This window comes from Pelobates fuscus, chromosome 8, assembly GCF_036172605.1.
Source record: "Pelobates fuscus isolate aPelFus1 chromosome 8, aPelFus1.pri, whole genome shotgun sequence".
Taxonomy (NCBI): Eukaryota; Metazoa; Chordata; class Amphibia; order Anura; family Pelobatidae; genus Pelobates; species Pelobates fuscus.
In genome coordinates this window covers 81,261,282-81,278,290 of record NC_086324.1, presented here as the reverse complement: position 1 = coordinate 81,278,290, position 17,009 = coordinate 81,261,282, and the positions used below count along the sequence as shown (strand labels likewise).

At 40.9% G+C, this 17,009-nt stretch overlaps 1 protein-coding gene across 2 annotated transcripts in view; it reads left to right on the top strand.

The window, feature by feature from the left end:
- Positions 1-1,737: 1,737 nt before the first annotated feature.
- The window catches only part of CREB1 (cAMP responsive element binding protein 1), a 52,631-nt gene continuing 37,359 nt past the window's right edge, over positions 1,738-17,009 (top strand). For both annotated transcript variants that reach the window (XM_063430120.1, XM_063430119.1), the window contains exon 1: positions 1,738-1,915. The gene's annotated coding sequence lies outside the window, so the exon portion shown is untranslated. The remainder of the gene's footprint in view (positions 1,916-17,009) is intronic.

The window sequence follows — 17,009 nt, the reverse complement described above, 5'->3', positions numbered from 1 at the left end:
TGTGCTGTAGTTGGGGAAGCAGGGACTCCTTCCCGCTTCCCCTCTCTCTGTGTGCAGCAGTATGAGGCTGCATGTAGCTCCGCCCCCACGTCCAGCTTGGCTCCGCCCCCACGGCCATTCTGGCTCCGCCCCCAAATCTCCGTGCAGCCAGATCTCCAGCTCCTGCTCCCAGCCCCTGCGTGTGAGCTGTGTCCGCTGCCCGGTGCCCCTGCTGCTATGGCAACCGGTGCGGCCACACAGCTCACTGAACTACAAGCCTGGCCAGCCCTGGTGGCACCCCCCTGCCTGATGGCACCCGGGGCGGACCGCCCCCCCCCACCCCCTCCTTAGTACGCCACTGCTCAGCCTATCTATTTCATTCATAGAATCATTGGAGTTGTAGTTCAGCAACATCTGGAGGGTTGGAGTTTGGGGAAGCCTGCACTATAGGATCAGGAATACATGTTTGTGTTCCTGACCCTATGTGTTCCTTTAGAGTGACATGGATAGTTACTTATCGTTCTTATCACTTCTTTTATGTGAAAAAAACAAATGAGTGAGTGCCGAGAAATAACAGATAATTGTGATACCCAGATTTAACGGACGATTATTAGTGGAGTTAATACAATTTCAGTTTATAGCGATATTAGATCTGTGAGTTCTAAAGTGGTAGCTATCCACTGTTATTGTCCATCTCGATGTTAATTAATCATTTTAATTAACAAAGCTAAGGTTTACTGCAGTTATGGTACAGGTTTTATTTTATTCCCGAAATTTCTGCTTAAAATGTATGGGTGAGTCTTATATTCTGAAAACAACAGTATTTATTTATGTACAAGGGATATGTAAACATAATATTAGAAATCCGGGGAAGTGACAGACTGACAGTTCCTCTTTCAATATGAACTGTACAACGCCGAAAACTGACCATTTCAATTTGTTGGGCCAAGATAGCTGAAATAGTAAAATTTTCCAACTGAGCTATCTTCCAACATGATCATTTTGATCTTAAATGTGAAATTCCCAATTCTGTTTCCTACCTATCCCAGTTAAGCTGATAACTCTGCAGGGGGTTATTCACTAGAACTGCAAATTGTTCAGAATTGAATAGGGAATTAAAAATTTTAACCGAGTTCCAATTTGGCTATTTTTACAATAAGATTTGCAGTTCCTCTGTCTACTCTCCACAATTCTTCCCAATTTAACATTTATTATATAAATATAATATAATTTACATAGATATCTACCTATTTAGAGAGAGAGGTGTGTATATATATATATATATGTGTGCAAGACTCTGTGGTCTCCATAAAGAAGTGCTTTATGATGTGTGTGTATGTGTATATATATATATATATATATATAAGACATGTATACATACATACATATATTTGTGTGTGTATATATATGTATACCTGTTTATATATACATATGTTCACACTATATAACGTATATATGTATACGTGTGTGTATAAACACACATCACAAAGCCCTTTTTTTGAGATCACTGAGTCGTGTATTTCCGTCTCCATAGCAGAGCCAAACACGAACAAATCCATTCGCCACCACTCGTGCATTTCCGTAGAAGGTCGCGTCTCCTCCAGCTAGCCACGCCTTTGCTCTTTCGCTATTGGCTCTGTGGGCTGCCGAAGAGCAGCTCGTTGGCCTATCAGAAGAGAGCCCGCCGCTCTACGCCGCGCCCTAGCTTCACTCCAAAAAAAAAAAAAAAAATCAGAAAAAAAAAAAAAAAAAGAAGCCCTGAGCACTCAGCAGCTTTAGCAGCAGAGGAAGGAGAGAGGGCGAGCAGCGCTGGCAGTGACGCGGCGGAGGTGTAGTTTGACGCGGTGTGTTACGTGGTGGGGAAGAGAATAAAAAAAGCCCAGCGAGATCCCAGCCGCGAACGAAAGCAGTGACGGAGGAGAGGCAGTGTAACCCGGTAAGAGGAAGGAGGAGGAGAGGGAGAGGCTGGAGCACAGACATGGAGCAGGCCGCAGCCGCCGGGGGCTCTCCTCACACTCTGCCTTCACACACCCCGGGGGGCTCGGGGGCTGTGAGGAGCTCCACAGCCGGGCTCCCTTTATCTCCCATTCCCCCAGCCAGCCCTGCGGGGACTGACCCGGGGTCAGCACGGAGCGCCGGCCGCTGTGCAGCCCCGGGCAGGGCCGAGCGGCCACAGAAAGAGCCGCCAAACAAAGGATAATGGCGGCCGCCGGCGGGGCTCACACGGGGGTCACCGGGGATCGGGGGGAGACGGGCGGCATGGCCGTGTCGCGATAGGAGACCGCGGCTGTCGCGACAAAACCTCTGATTTTTACATCTTTAAACGGCCCGTGTCGAGGTTTATTTTATATAAAAAAAATTAGCATTTTGGATTTTTACCACTTTCTGTTTATGTTGCCATTTTTTATAGACTATTTTTTTATTTATACAATATTTTGGGTTGCCTGTTTTATTTTTATTTTTTCAGTGTATATGTGTGTATACATTATGTGTGTATATATACATATGGTGCACACAAGATATTCCTTTTTTTTTTTTAATGTCTATATTTTATGGCCAGTGTGTTTTTTTTTTTTCTTTTTTTTTTTTTTTTTCTTTTACTGCGTTCCTGTGTTTTCATTTACACTAGGGGTTTATTCACTAAACTTCGCCAGGGTAATTCGTTACATAGCGAGAAGTAGTGAATTGAATAATTGCAAAATGTTGTCAAATTAGGAATGTTTTTTTATTTATTTTTTTACTTAGCCTAAATTTTTGTAATTTTGGCAAACATTTCACTTACGATTATTCATTCACTTGTTTAAATTGTAGGGGAATTCAAAGTGAATTTGACATTTTAGACCAAAATAGTCAAGCCTGAAAAGTCAGCTATTCTATATTTCCAGCTTGCCTATTCTGGCCTGAAATTCATTCATTTCCTAACAATTCACACTTTAGTGAATAACCCAATTTGTCTGTGTATGTATGTATAGTAGTACATGTATACATATACAGCAGCATGCACTTACCTTGTTTTTATACACTGACTTTAAGCTGCACAACCCCCCACACACCCCTGTGTTTACATGGTTGTTGCATTCTTGAATCAGGATGTCAGGGTAGAAATAGGCTGGTCCGGCTCATTGCATTTTCATTGTAATGCTCCTGATTTGTAGAAGGCTTCATGAAAATGTGAAAATCAGGATTAGTCTCAATCTTTCCTTGTCAATGTAAATGCAGATTGCCCATTTTATGAAAAATATAGGGCAGGTTTTACAGTGATATTGCAGGCAAACCCTGTAATTGTAACATAAATTTAACTTAACTATTAAATGCGTAAGTGTCATAAACATCTTCATAAACATTTTATATAATTCTTAAATCTGTCTTGTGTCTGTGATTAAAGTAATGTGTGTGCTTTCCTCTTATAATTTTTTTTTTCTTTGTGACGTACATCAGCTATGACAACACATTTATGCTAGAACATTTAAATGTTGTGGTTGATCTCCACTCAAGACAAAAATAATGTTGTTGGTTGAAAGCATTAACTCCATTATAGGTTAACATCCTGTGACCTTGACATTACTACTTTTTACCCCGCATTGTTTGGTGTACAATCATGATAAATTGTCTTCACACCTAGGGACCAGGCCTTGTAATTGTGAATCCAAAACTTGTAGTAGTCTCATATTTTTAATATTCACACAATCGTTAACTTGTTGCTACTAGTTAAGGTTAGATGTGTGTTTAACACTAATAGAGTATTTACAATTATGAATTTGAAATTCCATCCTATAGTTATCCCTATGTGGTTCCTCTCCCTTAATCATCGTGTCAAATAAAGTTCAAAACAAAGATGTTTGAGTTTTATTTTCATGTCTGTTTTGCTCTCATTTCCTTTTAGGCGGGAGATTTTTAATTCCCCGCCGCCCCCTTGTGGGCCTGCATATTTCAGGGCTGTTACAAAAAATTCCTAATAAGCCACAAGCACTTTTTATTTTTTTTTACATTTGTAAATTTCTTACAAGCAGGCTCTGCATTATGGTACTTTTGCAATTCGGAGACGGGGTTTATATTTAATCTTCCCCATTAAATAAAGTTGCACTTTTTTTTTTTTTTTAGGGACAATCGCTATTGGTGCTAAAATTCTTACACCACTGCAGCGTTGTCCATTTAGATGTACATATTACGTTGGCAGTGTTTGGTTAATGGATATAGATGTTATGGCTTAACACATAGGAACATTTGAAAAATACAAGGTAAAATTATATGCCTCTTTTGCTATTTTTGGAAAATTGTTCGTAAGGGCACTATGCACATTTCAGGATCCAACTCGGATTGTTGCATCCGGTTTCCAGATTTTATTTTTTGTTTTCCTCCCTTGCATGTATGCATTCCAGGTATCAAAGTTTGTCACAAATTACCTGACTGCAGAACAGCTAGGTCTGTGGAAAAACATTGCTCGCCTATAAACTTGTCTTCATATTTTTGTAAACAATGGGTCCTTTCTTTTCAGAATAATGTTTTAATTAAATCATAACCTTTCATTCGAATACTTTTTTTTTTTTTTTTTTTTTTATATAATATATTGCAATAATATTATGGAGTAGATTCCTCCAGGTATTAAACTACCCTAAATAATGAAAGAGATGAGCTGAAAGGACTTTAGTGGCAATATGTTTGGTGTTCTTGTAAACATACATTTGTGTTAAGCTAAAAAATAAATAGGAATATAAACTCTTGTTGATTAAAGGCAAATTTGTCCATCACCACATACTATATTACATCTAGGTTTAAGAAGCATGTTGATTTATAATTGTATGTCAATTGAATCATGTTTTCTTGTATATATGCTAACTTGCTTAAAGGACCACTATAGGCACCCAGACCACTTCAGCTTAATGAAGTGGTCTGGGTGCCTGGTGCCTCTAGGATTAATCTTTTTTTCTATAAACATAGTAGTTTCAGAAAAAAGCTGCTTTGTTTATATTGGGGTTAATCCAGCCTCTAGTGGCTGTCTCAGTGACAGGCGCTAGAGGGCTTCCGCGCTTCTCACTGTGAAATTCACAGTGAGTAGACGCCAGCGTCCATAGGAAATGCATGCGCATTCACCCGAAGAGGAGGAGGTAAGTTTAACCCCTTCCTCTCCATCCAACCCGGCCGAAGGGGGACCCAGTGTATGTTTTCTTGGCACTGTAGTGGTCCTTTAATGACCCCGATTGTAGCAATACATATAAAACTTCCCCATCCTATCTCTGACAGATAATTTAGCCTTGAGAGTGACTGCAGTATCTGGTTTTATTTTCTTGAAGTTAGGTTTGAACACTGTATAAGGGAGACATTTTCTTCACTTTACATTTGAATAAATTTCATATAACCTATTTAAACAGAAAATATTCTCACACAAAAAAGTTTCCACGGATACATGTACTGATTGTAGTATGGTCTTGTTACATTTTAATATTTGCCACAATTCAAATGTCACTATTAGAATGTTGAAATCTTGCATTCCAATTTCACAATATCTTAACATATCAAGGTGGATATACATTTGATTCGGTAAAGTCTACTTCTAAATTCTTACTATATAGGACTACAAATTAACACCTGAGGGGAGGGGAGAGAATGTTTCGTTTGTGTCAGCATTCCCATACAGGAGAACAATGTTAATTAAAAACGTAACACATTATTTGTGAGAAGTAGGTGCCTACTGTCTTATTTGTTCTGTATAGAAATAAATTACAGGAGCTTATAAATTTGACAGAGACAAAGAAGACTGCCCCAGGCCCATGAACACATCTTTCGTTGTGAAAATTTAGGATGGGAATTCCTAGCCATTCCAGGATTCTTGGCTCACAGAAGCACTTACATCCAAAGTATTGAGGCAACTGGATGGATTGCATTATGGGTATCTGAATCAATCCGGCATAGGTTTATGGATTTATGTACAACTCACAAAGTCCACGGAGTCAGTGTGAAAATAAACGGAATTCACGTCAATATGCCCTGAATTATGAAGACATATATAAAAAAAAAAAAATTATGGCCTACAAAATACCCTCTAGTTTTGAATGTAATAAAAAAAATAAACATGAAATACTCACTTTTCCAGCTGCATCGCTCTGTGTGGTTTCTGAAGGAAGCTGCACACAGAGAGATCCAGTCAGGATCATCTCATTCTGATCTATTGGGTCTATTTTGTTTCACCAAAAAAAGCATACCCAGCAATTACACAACGTTAACACCTTTTTAAAATAGCTATATTATTTCTTTCATACATATCTTTTATTTTTATTTTTTTAGCATGAATTCTTTTAATTGTAAGAATTAGACAGGACATGGAACAATACATACAACAGATATGCAAAAAATAACCATGGTAACAGAATACCAGGTCGTTCATGGTACATAATCTACAAGCAGGAAGTTAGTTTAACACACTTTTCTACCAAAGTAAATTAACAAGGTTATTTATTAAAGTGCCATTTCAAAGTGATTTTCTAATTTAATGCCCAAATAGCTGAATTGGAAAAAGTATCAGTTGGCTATGCTTCCAGTTTAGCTATTTTTGTCTCAAATGCTAAATTTACTTTGAATTGTCTCTTTTTTTTTTCTTTGTCTAACATGTTACATTCACTTGACTTGCCTCTACACTGCAGCTCCCTTCTGTAAATTTCAACTGATTAGATGTTTCCACGCTGCAGTCCTGTCTCAGAATTCTAGTGGTTATCTAAACTGTGAATCAACAGTCTGCTTCTGGGATTCCATAGCTCACCCGCATGGCATCCTGACAGAAAGTTGGGAGGATGTCATCTCATTTTCCCAAGGATGTGTGGGAATGCAAAGGAGATCCTTTAACCCCTTAAGGACACATGACCTGTGTGACATGTCCTGATTCCCTTTTATTCCAGAAGTTTGGACACTATAGTTACCAAAACAACTTTAGCTTAATGAAGCAGTTTTGGGGTATAGAACCCCTGCAACCTCACTGCTCAATTCTCTGCCATTTAGGAGTTAAATCATGTTGTTTATGAACCTTAGTCATACCTCCCTGCATGTGACTTGCACAGCCTTCCTAAACACTTCCTGTAAAGTCATCTAAAGTTTATCCTTTCTGTATTGCAAGTTCTGTTTAATTTAGATTTTCTTATCCCTTGCTATGTTAATATCTTGCTAGATCCTGCAAAAGCCTCCTGTATGTGAATAAAGTTCAATTTACAGAACAAGAGATACAATTGTTTAAGGTAAATTACATCTGATTGAAAGTGAAACCATTTTTTTTGTTTTTCATGCAGGCAGAGGAGGTGTGGCAAGGGTTGCATAAAAAGAAACAGTGATTTAATTCCTAAATGGCAGAGAATTGAGCAGTAAAATCAGAGAGACATGATCTATACACTAAAACTGCTTCATTCAGCTAAAGTTGTGTATGTGACTGTACTGTTCCTTTAAGCTGTTGCTGGAGCATAGACCGCCTATTAAAGAGGTAGGCAACCTTCAGGACTTCAGGCATCTCTTTTGATGCTTTGCCAGCATTATGATTGTAAGAGTTTTATGGTAGATATAGCCAACCAGAATCTAGACATTCTAGGAGCTCGGCGATATTTGTGTAATCATGGCAACTTGCCTTCTTGGCATTGTTGAGCTATCCTTAAACACATTGTGCAGTGGTCAATATATTTATAGAATTTCACTGGGAGGACAACGATTGAGACCTCTGTCACTGCTTTGCTCTTGCAGTTAGTACCTGTAGAACAGGGGTACCAAAAAGGTTGATACCCAGATGTTGTAGGACTACAACTCCCTTTATGCTTTTCATGACTGCTCTTTGCACTCCTGATGTTGTGGACTGCATCTACCACAATGCTCCTACAGCCATAATACTGACAGAGCATCATGGGAGGTGTAGTCCAAAACATCTGGAGTGCTGAAGATTGCCTCTATTTATATCAGGAGTTGGCAACCTATGGCACGTGTACCATGCATTGCACTTGAGATGCCTTTGCACGACACTTAAGGCTGCCAGTGCCAAATTGATATTTGCTAGTGCAACCAGAGTGGTGATTGCAGGTGGTGATGGACAATCCCCGATTTACACATTCATCTCAGATCACTTCCTCACAGGAATCTGCACAGGAGTAGAGCAGCCTGCACCAGAAACTGCCCTTGACCTGTACCTGGCCAGCAGGTTTTTCACCGAGCCAAACTGAGCCAAGCTGCAGAAAATGCCTTTTCCTTATACACATGAAACAGCCCACAAACACAAAACCACTGACAATTCATATGCGTTCACAACTCCACAGTCTCTTACACACAATCTCACAAACAGCCCAAATGTGTACGTATCATATACAATACCACAGACTACTCTTGAACATATACAATATGATAGTCCGCTTCGTAGAAGTGGTCTCTTTCAATATGCTGTTTTATCACAGTGAGAGTTCACCAGTGTATAAAATGGTGGGGAAAAAAAACAAGTTCGTGCTATCTGTACAGCTAATAAAATAATAAAAGGAGGTATATGCACGGAGAGCACAGTAAAGTTATGCTCAATCCTATACTGTTTAGGGGGTTTCTTCCCCACCTAGGAAACCAAATTATTTAGTATACTGTTAAAAGGTTGCCTACCATTGATTGATTTATATTCTTATTTTTCCCATATTGCTATACACACTAATATTCTGAGCAAAAGTAGGTTTATAGCTGATGTAAATGGTAGGCATTACTATGTTTCTATTGAAATTATATCCACATTTGACAGTGGCTGGTTTGCAATGGCTAAAATTGTAATAATAATTTAGCTTGAAAGCTAGTGTTAATGATTTGTGACCGACCTAGCCTCTGGGGTATTTTCGATACTCAAGCATTACTGGTGTGGCGGTACTTTCCTTATCCGGGGGCCAGCCGGGGTCCTCAGCTCGAGCCCCGTGCGAGCTGCGCGTGGCTAAATCTTCCCTTCTGAGCAGGCCGGGTGCATTGATCGCAGTGAGCGGTCACGTGGCCCACCTGGCACTAGGATTGCGTCTCGCATTACCCACGCTCTTAAAGGGGCAGTGGGAGCCAAAAGTAGATTCAGGCTCCCATTGGCCTATGTCATACACACATGTTTTGGGGGAGTGGGCATGACGTGGGCCACTCAAATGTTAGTCAAGGATATTTAAACCTCCCTAGTCGTATCCACTTTGTCCTATCGTGGTTTCTGTTTCAGTACCCTTTAGTGCGTTCTTTGATCTATTGTGTTTATTCTGATATTGACCATTGGCTTTGTATCTGACTTTATCTTTAACCTTTTCCTGTCTTGTTTACCCATCTGACTGCTTACCATTTACATGACTCTGGCTAGTTCTTGGTTTTTGCTGTCTCTCCGTTACCTTGACCTTTTGCTCGTCTTTGATTACGCTTTTTCTCTGTCTAACGTAAAGCAATTCTAAGGCCCAGTAATGCGTTAATTCCTCGTCTTGTCCCTTGCTATCGTAAATTCTGTGTGTTGGGGTATTACACTTTGAAAACAGGAGTCTTGTAATGGCCTTTTATTAATTGCACAGTAAAGGCATTATTTGCATGGCCAAGACTGCAGGGACAGTCACTATGCGCCTAAACCTCTACATTAAGCTGTAGTGGCTCTGGTGCTAAGAGTAAGGTTTTTTTGTTTTGTTTTGTTTTTTAGAACAGCATTATAGAACTAAGAATAGGTAAAATGCCACATTAACCTCCAGATAGCTGTAGATGTAATCAGCATTCTTCACTGAAGTGCCAGCAAATCTATAAACATATCAGAAAGATTTACATTTACATGGCTCTAAAATAAAGTTCTTTGCATCCCTCCAATTTTAGTCTGCCTTTTGAGCATTGTTTAATGTTGTGTAGATTGAGGGCAGTCGACTGTGTGTGTGACTGACCACATGCTCCTGACTAGAAACCAGAAACACTTAAAGGGACTCTCCAGGCAGCCCCTGTTTACGCACCTGGTTCCAGCGCCGGGAGCCTCGTGAAGCCGCGCCCCCTATTTCGTCAAAATGCCGAAATAGGCGGGCGCGAGCAGGGAGCAATCAGACGCTTCCATTTGGAAGCGTCATTGCTCCCTTGTGCGCATGCGCGGCTTCGCCACACATGCGCGGCTTCGCCACACATGCGCACAGACTTCAGAGGGCGGCATTCATGCCGCCCTCTGAAGTCCTGAGCGCACTACCGCGCATGTGCGCGGTTTGAGCGGCCGCGAGCTGAGCTGACTGACCGCTCAGCTCGCGGTCTTTGCCCGCCCCCTCTCCTCTCTGACAGTCTGGAGAGAGAAGGCGCGCACACAGTACCTTCTCTCTCCTGCACACGTCAGACGTATTTTCAAACGTCTGACGTGTACAGGGCCTTTTTAGGGCCCTGCAAGATAGGAAGTCCCTCTAGTGGCTGTCTGAGTGACGACCACTGGAGGTATTCCTATCAATCAATGTAAACACTGTATTTTCTCTGAAAATACAGTGTTTACATTAAATTGCCTGCAGGGAGCTATAGATCTCACCTGAACAAATACCGTATATACTCGAGTATAAGCCGAGTTTTTCAGCACATTTTTTGTGCTGAAAAACCCCAACTCGGCTTATACTCGAGTCACTGTCTGTATTATGGCAATTTGCATTGCCATAATACAGACAGGGGGGCTGTGGGGGCTGCAGAGAGTTTACTTACCTCTCCTGCAGCTCCTGTCAGCTCTCTTCTCCTCCGCACCGTCCGTTCAGCACCTCGGTCAGCTCCCAGTGTAAGTCTCGCGAGAGCCGCGGCTCTCGCGAGACTTACAGTGGGAGCTGACAGAAGAGCTGAATGGACGGCGCGGAGGAGAAGAGAACTGACAGGAGCTGCAGGAGAGGTAAGTAAACTCTCTGCAGCCCCCACAGCCCCCCCCCCCCCCCCCACTGAACTGCCAATGCCACTGGACCACCAGGCAAGGAGAGCCCCCCTCCCTGCCATGTATCAAGCAGGGAGGGGGGGACGAAAAAAAAATTGAAATAATAAAATATTAATAAGTAAAAAAAATAATAATATTACAAATAAAATAAAATAATAAAAAATAACAATAAAAAAATATTAAAATAATAATTAAATAAAATAATAAAAAATAATAAAATAAAATATTAAAATAATGAAAAAAAAATAATAATAAAATTGCCCACCCCCCACAAAGGCTCTGCAACACACACTGCACACATACTCATACACACACTGCACACATACTCATACACACACTGCACACATACTCATACACACACTGCACACATACACATACACACGCTGCACTCACACACACACGCTGCACTCACACACACACGCTGCACTCACACACACACGCTGCACTCACACACACACGCTGCACTCATACACACACGCTGCATTCATTATATACACACACTGTAAATAAATATTCAATTAATATAATTTTTTTAGGATCTAATTTTATTTAGAAATTTACCAGTAGCTGCTGCATTTCCCACCCTAGTCTTATACTCGAGTCAATAAGTTTTCCCATTTTTGGGGGTAAAATTAGGGGCCTCGGCTTATATTCGGGTCGGCTTATACTCGAGTATATACGGTACATTAAGCTGTAGTTGTTCAGGTGACTATAGTGTCCCTTTAACCCCCTTGTGGACCACCAGGCAATTTTATCTCCACTGGACCAGCAGGGACTTATAATAGCCCTACCTCTGTGCAGGATGGGTGCAAAACACATGCCAAACACCAGCAGCATGCACACATACTACACACTTCCTGCAGAGGTTGATGTACAATGCAGAGGGCTCTAAGAAGGGGACTCCATCTTTCTCACTGACATTCTTTGGGCCAAGACAAGTAGTTTCTCATGAGGGAAAAATAATTTTGACTTCCACTTTAGTACCTTGGTTTGGGGTTTGGGGACTGCCACTTCCTGTGGTAAACTAACAAACAAGGAGCAAACCTCCCTGGCTCTGACAGACGGGTGTTTTATTAATTAATTATAAAAGTGCAGATTTCTCATAGTAATCAGCAGTTTTATAAAATGCCTCTGAAATGGTATATTCCTCACCCATAAAAGGTTTATCAGATCCACTATCCTTTCGGGGACACCTGTACATATTGATGGGAAGCACATCAAAAGGTTTGCCTTGTAGTATGTAGAACTCAGAAGAAGGTTGTATAAGATTAATTAGGCAATGAAAAAGCTTGCAGAATATACATTTTACACAGTGCAGGGTTTTTATGCATCTTCATAAATGACAAAATGATGTGTGTCACATGATTTCACATGAGTTTATTACATTTAGACTGGCCTAAAATGTCTAAAGAGAATAGGATGATAACACACATTCTGATGTCTTCAAAATTCGTACTAGCAAGAAATTGGAAAAGTAGTTAGATCCCAGAATGGAATGAAATTAAGTCTCAGATGTACTACCAATGTAAAATGGAACTGGGTATAAATAGAAGCAATTCCTATAGCTTGGTTAAAATAAATAAATGGAATATAATTATAGAAATCCTACAAATATGATAGAGAACCCTAAATGAATCAGATAGTAAACTCTAAGTAATCACAGGAGATTGATGTAGTGGACCCTGGGTAACCTGGCTGGCTACCTCCCATATTTAATAAAGGACCAGACCCATTCCCCCCTCCCCCTCAGTAACTGAACGACACACAGTTCCAACAGCTTTATTTGCCACACTCTGCCTTATACTCTCCCTCACCCTCCCAGGGACACGTATCGGAACAGGAACCCTAGTCCCTTGTTCCCGACATCAGTCTCCAGGGGATAGGAACTCCATTCCCTTTGTCCTCTGTTCCCACCACCCAAATACGGGGTTTCCCACTTTCCCAGGAGTCTCTGTATCTGGGAGTCCCAGCGCGGGAAAACCCGTCTGCTGGGCTCCCAGGCACAGAAAGCCCGCCAAACCGCCATTGTCCCCACCAATCTCAGTAACCCCCAGAATGGTAAACTGCATGAACAGCCTCCTTCGCGGTGTCCCTGGGTGAAACCAGACATGGGAAGAGTTTCCTTTCAGGACACGAATGCTCCCCCTGGCCGGCATTCGTCTATACAAACGGCGGCCACCCAGGGTACCACTCATTAATAACTTCCCTTGCGGTTTCACACTTATGCTGCAAGTTGCCAACGTTCTAATTGATTGGTGTGAGCATTCCAGGGGGCACTGGGGAAGTCCCTGTTCGGGAGCCGAACGAAGTGGAAAGCTATGCATGAATGCTCCCTCTGGATGGCATTCTCTAACGAATGGGCCGCCACCCAGGCCAGGGTCTGCATGTGCCGAGGCTTCCCTTGTGGTTTGTGGTTTTCACACCTCGTTAGTGAGGTGTGAACGTTCTAACTAAACATTCTAAATGGGGTATTAGGGTGGTCCCCATTTGGGAGACAAACGGGATTTGTTCGTACACAGTCTCCCGAACGGGGAGCAGGTCAAACACACAAGAAAAAACGAATCCATGGGGAACATAGGCAAATACACTTAATCATTTTTATGGTTTAACGGTGATCCCGCTACAATTGATTTTGGAAAGGAAAACGCCGACGCATGTTTCATTAGAAGCCCTTTATAAAAATGGAAGGGGGAGGATATAAAGGACAAAGAAAGGAAAATAAGGAAACACGTATATATCCCAACCAATATCATTAGTGTGTGTGTGTGTATGTATGTATTTATGTGTGTATAATATATATATATATATATATATATATATATATTCGATCAAAGTTTTATGTCTAATATTCTCTAAAAGAGAAAATATGTACCGTATATACTCGAGTATAAGACGAGTTTTTCGGCACACTTTTTGTGATGAAAAAGCACCACTCATCTTATACTGGAGTCAAGGTCTGTATTATGGCAACTTACATTGCCATAATACAGACAAGGACCGCCGGGCTCATTACAAGCCCGGCGGTCCTGTTGGGGGCAGCGAGCTGTTGCTTACCTTTACAGCAGCTCCTGTCAGCTCCCTTCACCTCCGTGCAGCTCCCCTATCAGCTCCGTTCTGCTCACAGTGTAAGTCTCGCAACACCTGCGGCCGTTAGCGTGGCACGCAGACCGAGAGACTTACACTGTGAGCTAAATGGAGGAGCTGCACAGAGGTGAAGGGTGCTGCTGTAAAGGTAAGTAACAGCTTGCTGCCAGTCGTCCCCCCCACTGCACAGCCCATCCACTGGACCACCAGGGAATGTTACAACCCCCCTCCCTGGCCAGGCAACAAGCAGGAAGGGGGGACAAAAATAATAATAATAATTAAATATTAAAATAATTTAAATAATATTAAAATAATTATAATAATAAAAATGCCCTCCCCCACCCAGTTTACAAACACACACACACACACACACACACTCTGCATCATATACACACAGTGTGTGTGTGTGTGTGTGTGTGTGTGTGTGTGTGTATATAATGCATTATATAAACACACACTCTGCATTATACAAACACACACATTCTGCATTCATTATATACACACACTACACACAAACACACACTGTAAATAAATATTCAATTATTGTAATTTTATTGGGATCTAATTTTATTTCGAAATTTACCAGTAGCTGCTGCATTTCCCACCCTAGTCTTATTCTCGAGTCAATAAGTTTTCCCAGTTTTTGGTGGTAAAATTAGGGGCCTCGACTTATATTAGGGTCATCTTATACTCGAGTATATACGGTATGTTGATAAAAATTTGATAAAAGAGATTTAAAGAAAAAAAAAAAACAGAACAAAAGAGCGACACTTAATCCATTTGGGGACTTTGCCGGATTCACAAAGTCCTCCAATTGTGACATAGTCCCTGGTGGCCGGTAAACGTGAGTTTGCTTACCTGAGTCAGTCCCTCACAGGCACCTCCATCTTGATCCAGAGGGGTACTCTTTGGCAACGGCATGTGCTAGAGTACAGCATTGAGATCTATGGTGGGCACGATCCTCCATAGACACAGCCAATTTCCTGCAGCCGTCACTGAGGTCTCTTAGACTCCACCCTGTGTCATAGAAAGTCATCCAGTGGAGAAATACATTCCCTACTTTGTCCTTCTATCTCTTGATAGGGCCAGAATTTCACTGAAATACCTACACAACCGGGGAGGGATGGTGCTGCTTGTCAATGACTTATTTTCAATAAGTGTGTAGGGAGGCTCTGTGACTCTCAGCCTGGGAAGTTGTGACTAGTGCTGCGTAAGCATAGTTACATAGTAGTTTAGGTTGAAAAATGACAAAAGTCCATCAAGTGCACCCTTTAATCTCATTTAACTCCTAAAAGAGAGCGCAAGACTTATCTTTCTGCATTTGTATCCATTTTTTGTATCACTCAGCCTTGTTACAATGCAGTCGCCCATCCCATGTGTTCCCTATTAAGGGTTAATAACGTATAGGGGTGTATATAAAAAAAATATCCCTTTCTGTCTCAGTAGAGATTTTTGCCAGAGGCTCAAGGAAGCAAGGTGAATGGTTAGAGTTAGGACCCACCTAGGGGGGTCTGCCTTGAGGTTGGCAGGTGGGCTCATCCTCTCATGGCCATTGGAGGTAACTAAAAAAACCTCCATTTGTTTTAAAAATACATAGGGATTAAGGAGAGAGCGCGGGTAACTTGTTTTTCTTTAACTCCTAAAAGATGAATAATTGAGCATGGAAACTGCTGGGGCATTCTCTCTACACCAAAGCCACTTAATTCAGCTAAAGTTGTTTTTAGGGTCCCAGAAATTTTAACCAACTGACATACAGAGACAGCCTGCTCCTTGCATTCTAGAGGCTGATCAAAAGATTCCACCCTTACTAATAAGACAAAATCAATACTTTCCAGAGGTTATGTTAATCATTGCTGACTGCTGCAAGGTTTCCGTACAGGTGATGTTCTCTCACAGCCTCTACAGTACGCCTTCCCGACCTCCGACGTACCAGGTACGACAAAAAAAAAGGATTTTAACAACCGCGGACCTGGTATGTCTGATCCCAAATATCCACTTACCTGATAGCTGGCGACCCTCTGCCAGCTATTGCGATGTGGGGACTTGCCTGGCATCCCAAGCAGTCCCCCTACGGCTGATCCGGTCCCCCCTGGGCCATGTGATCGCTGGGTCCTCGCGATCACATGGCCAGAATAGCCGGCTTGTGCAGTGCCTGCAGTGGGAGTGCCTGAGCTCTCAGGCTGTCCCCCTCATGCCTGCACAAAAGTTTAGAAAGTAAATAAGTTATTAAAAAGTTTAATAAAGTTAATAAAAGTACTTAGATCATATATATAGATCTAAGTACTTTTATATACACGTACATAATCCATTATTCTAAGTGTGTTTTAATATTATATATATATATATATATATATATATATATATATATATATATATATATATAATATTAAAAAACACTTAGAATGACATATATAATTTAAAAAATAACATTAAATTGTAAAAAAATTATATACTGGTTTAAATGTGTTCTAACTGTATTTTGATATTAATATACATATATATTTAAATCATAATACATTTAGGACGTTATATATATATATATATGTGTGTGTGTGTGTGTGTGTATATATATATATATATATATAGCAATGATGAGGTGCACTCCTGGATTAACAAAAATATACTTCAATTTATTGTGCAGAAAAATAGTGTTCAAAAGACCGACGTTTCGACCTCTACAAGGTTTTTTTCAAGATCAGAACATGACGTACAGTGAATAATACAAATATATAGATATCAAAAGTAATCACTTACCAATGACCGTGAATTGAAACCTCCCCCAACAGATTGAGACCTGGAAGTGTGAGAAGACCGCATGTGACGTCATCCTGAGTGATAGAAGTGCCCATGTGAAAAAAAGAAATAGCCAGAAGACTAAATTTCCGACGTCGGAGGATTTATAGGGATCAAGGGCAGCAGCGTTCTGATCTTGAAAAAGACCTTGTAGAGGTCGAAAACATCAATCTTTTGAATACTATTTTTCTGCACAATAAATTGAAGTATATTTTTGTTAATCTAGGAGTGCACCTCATCATTGCTATCAATATACATATCGCAGGTTTGCACCATG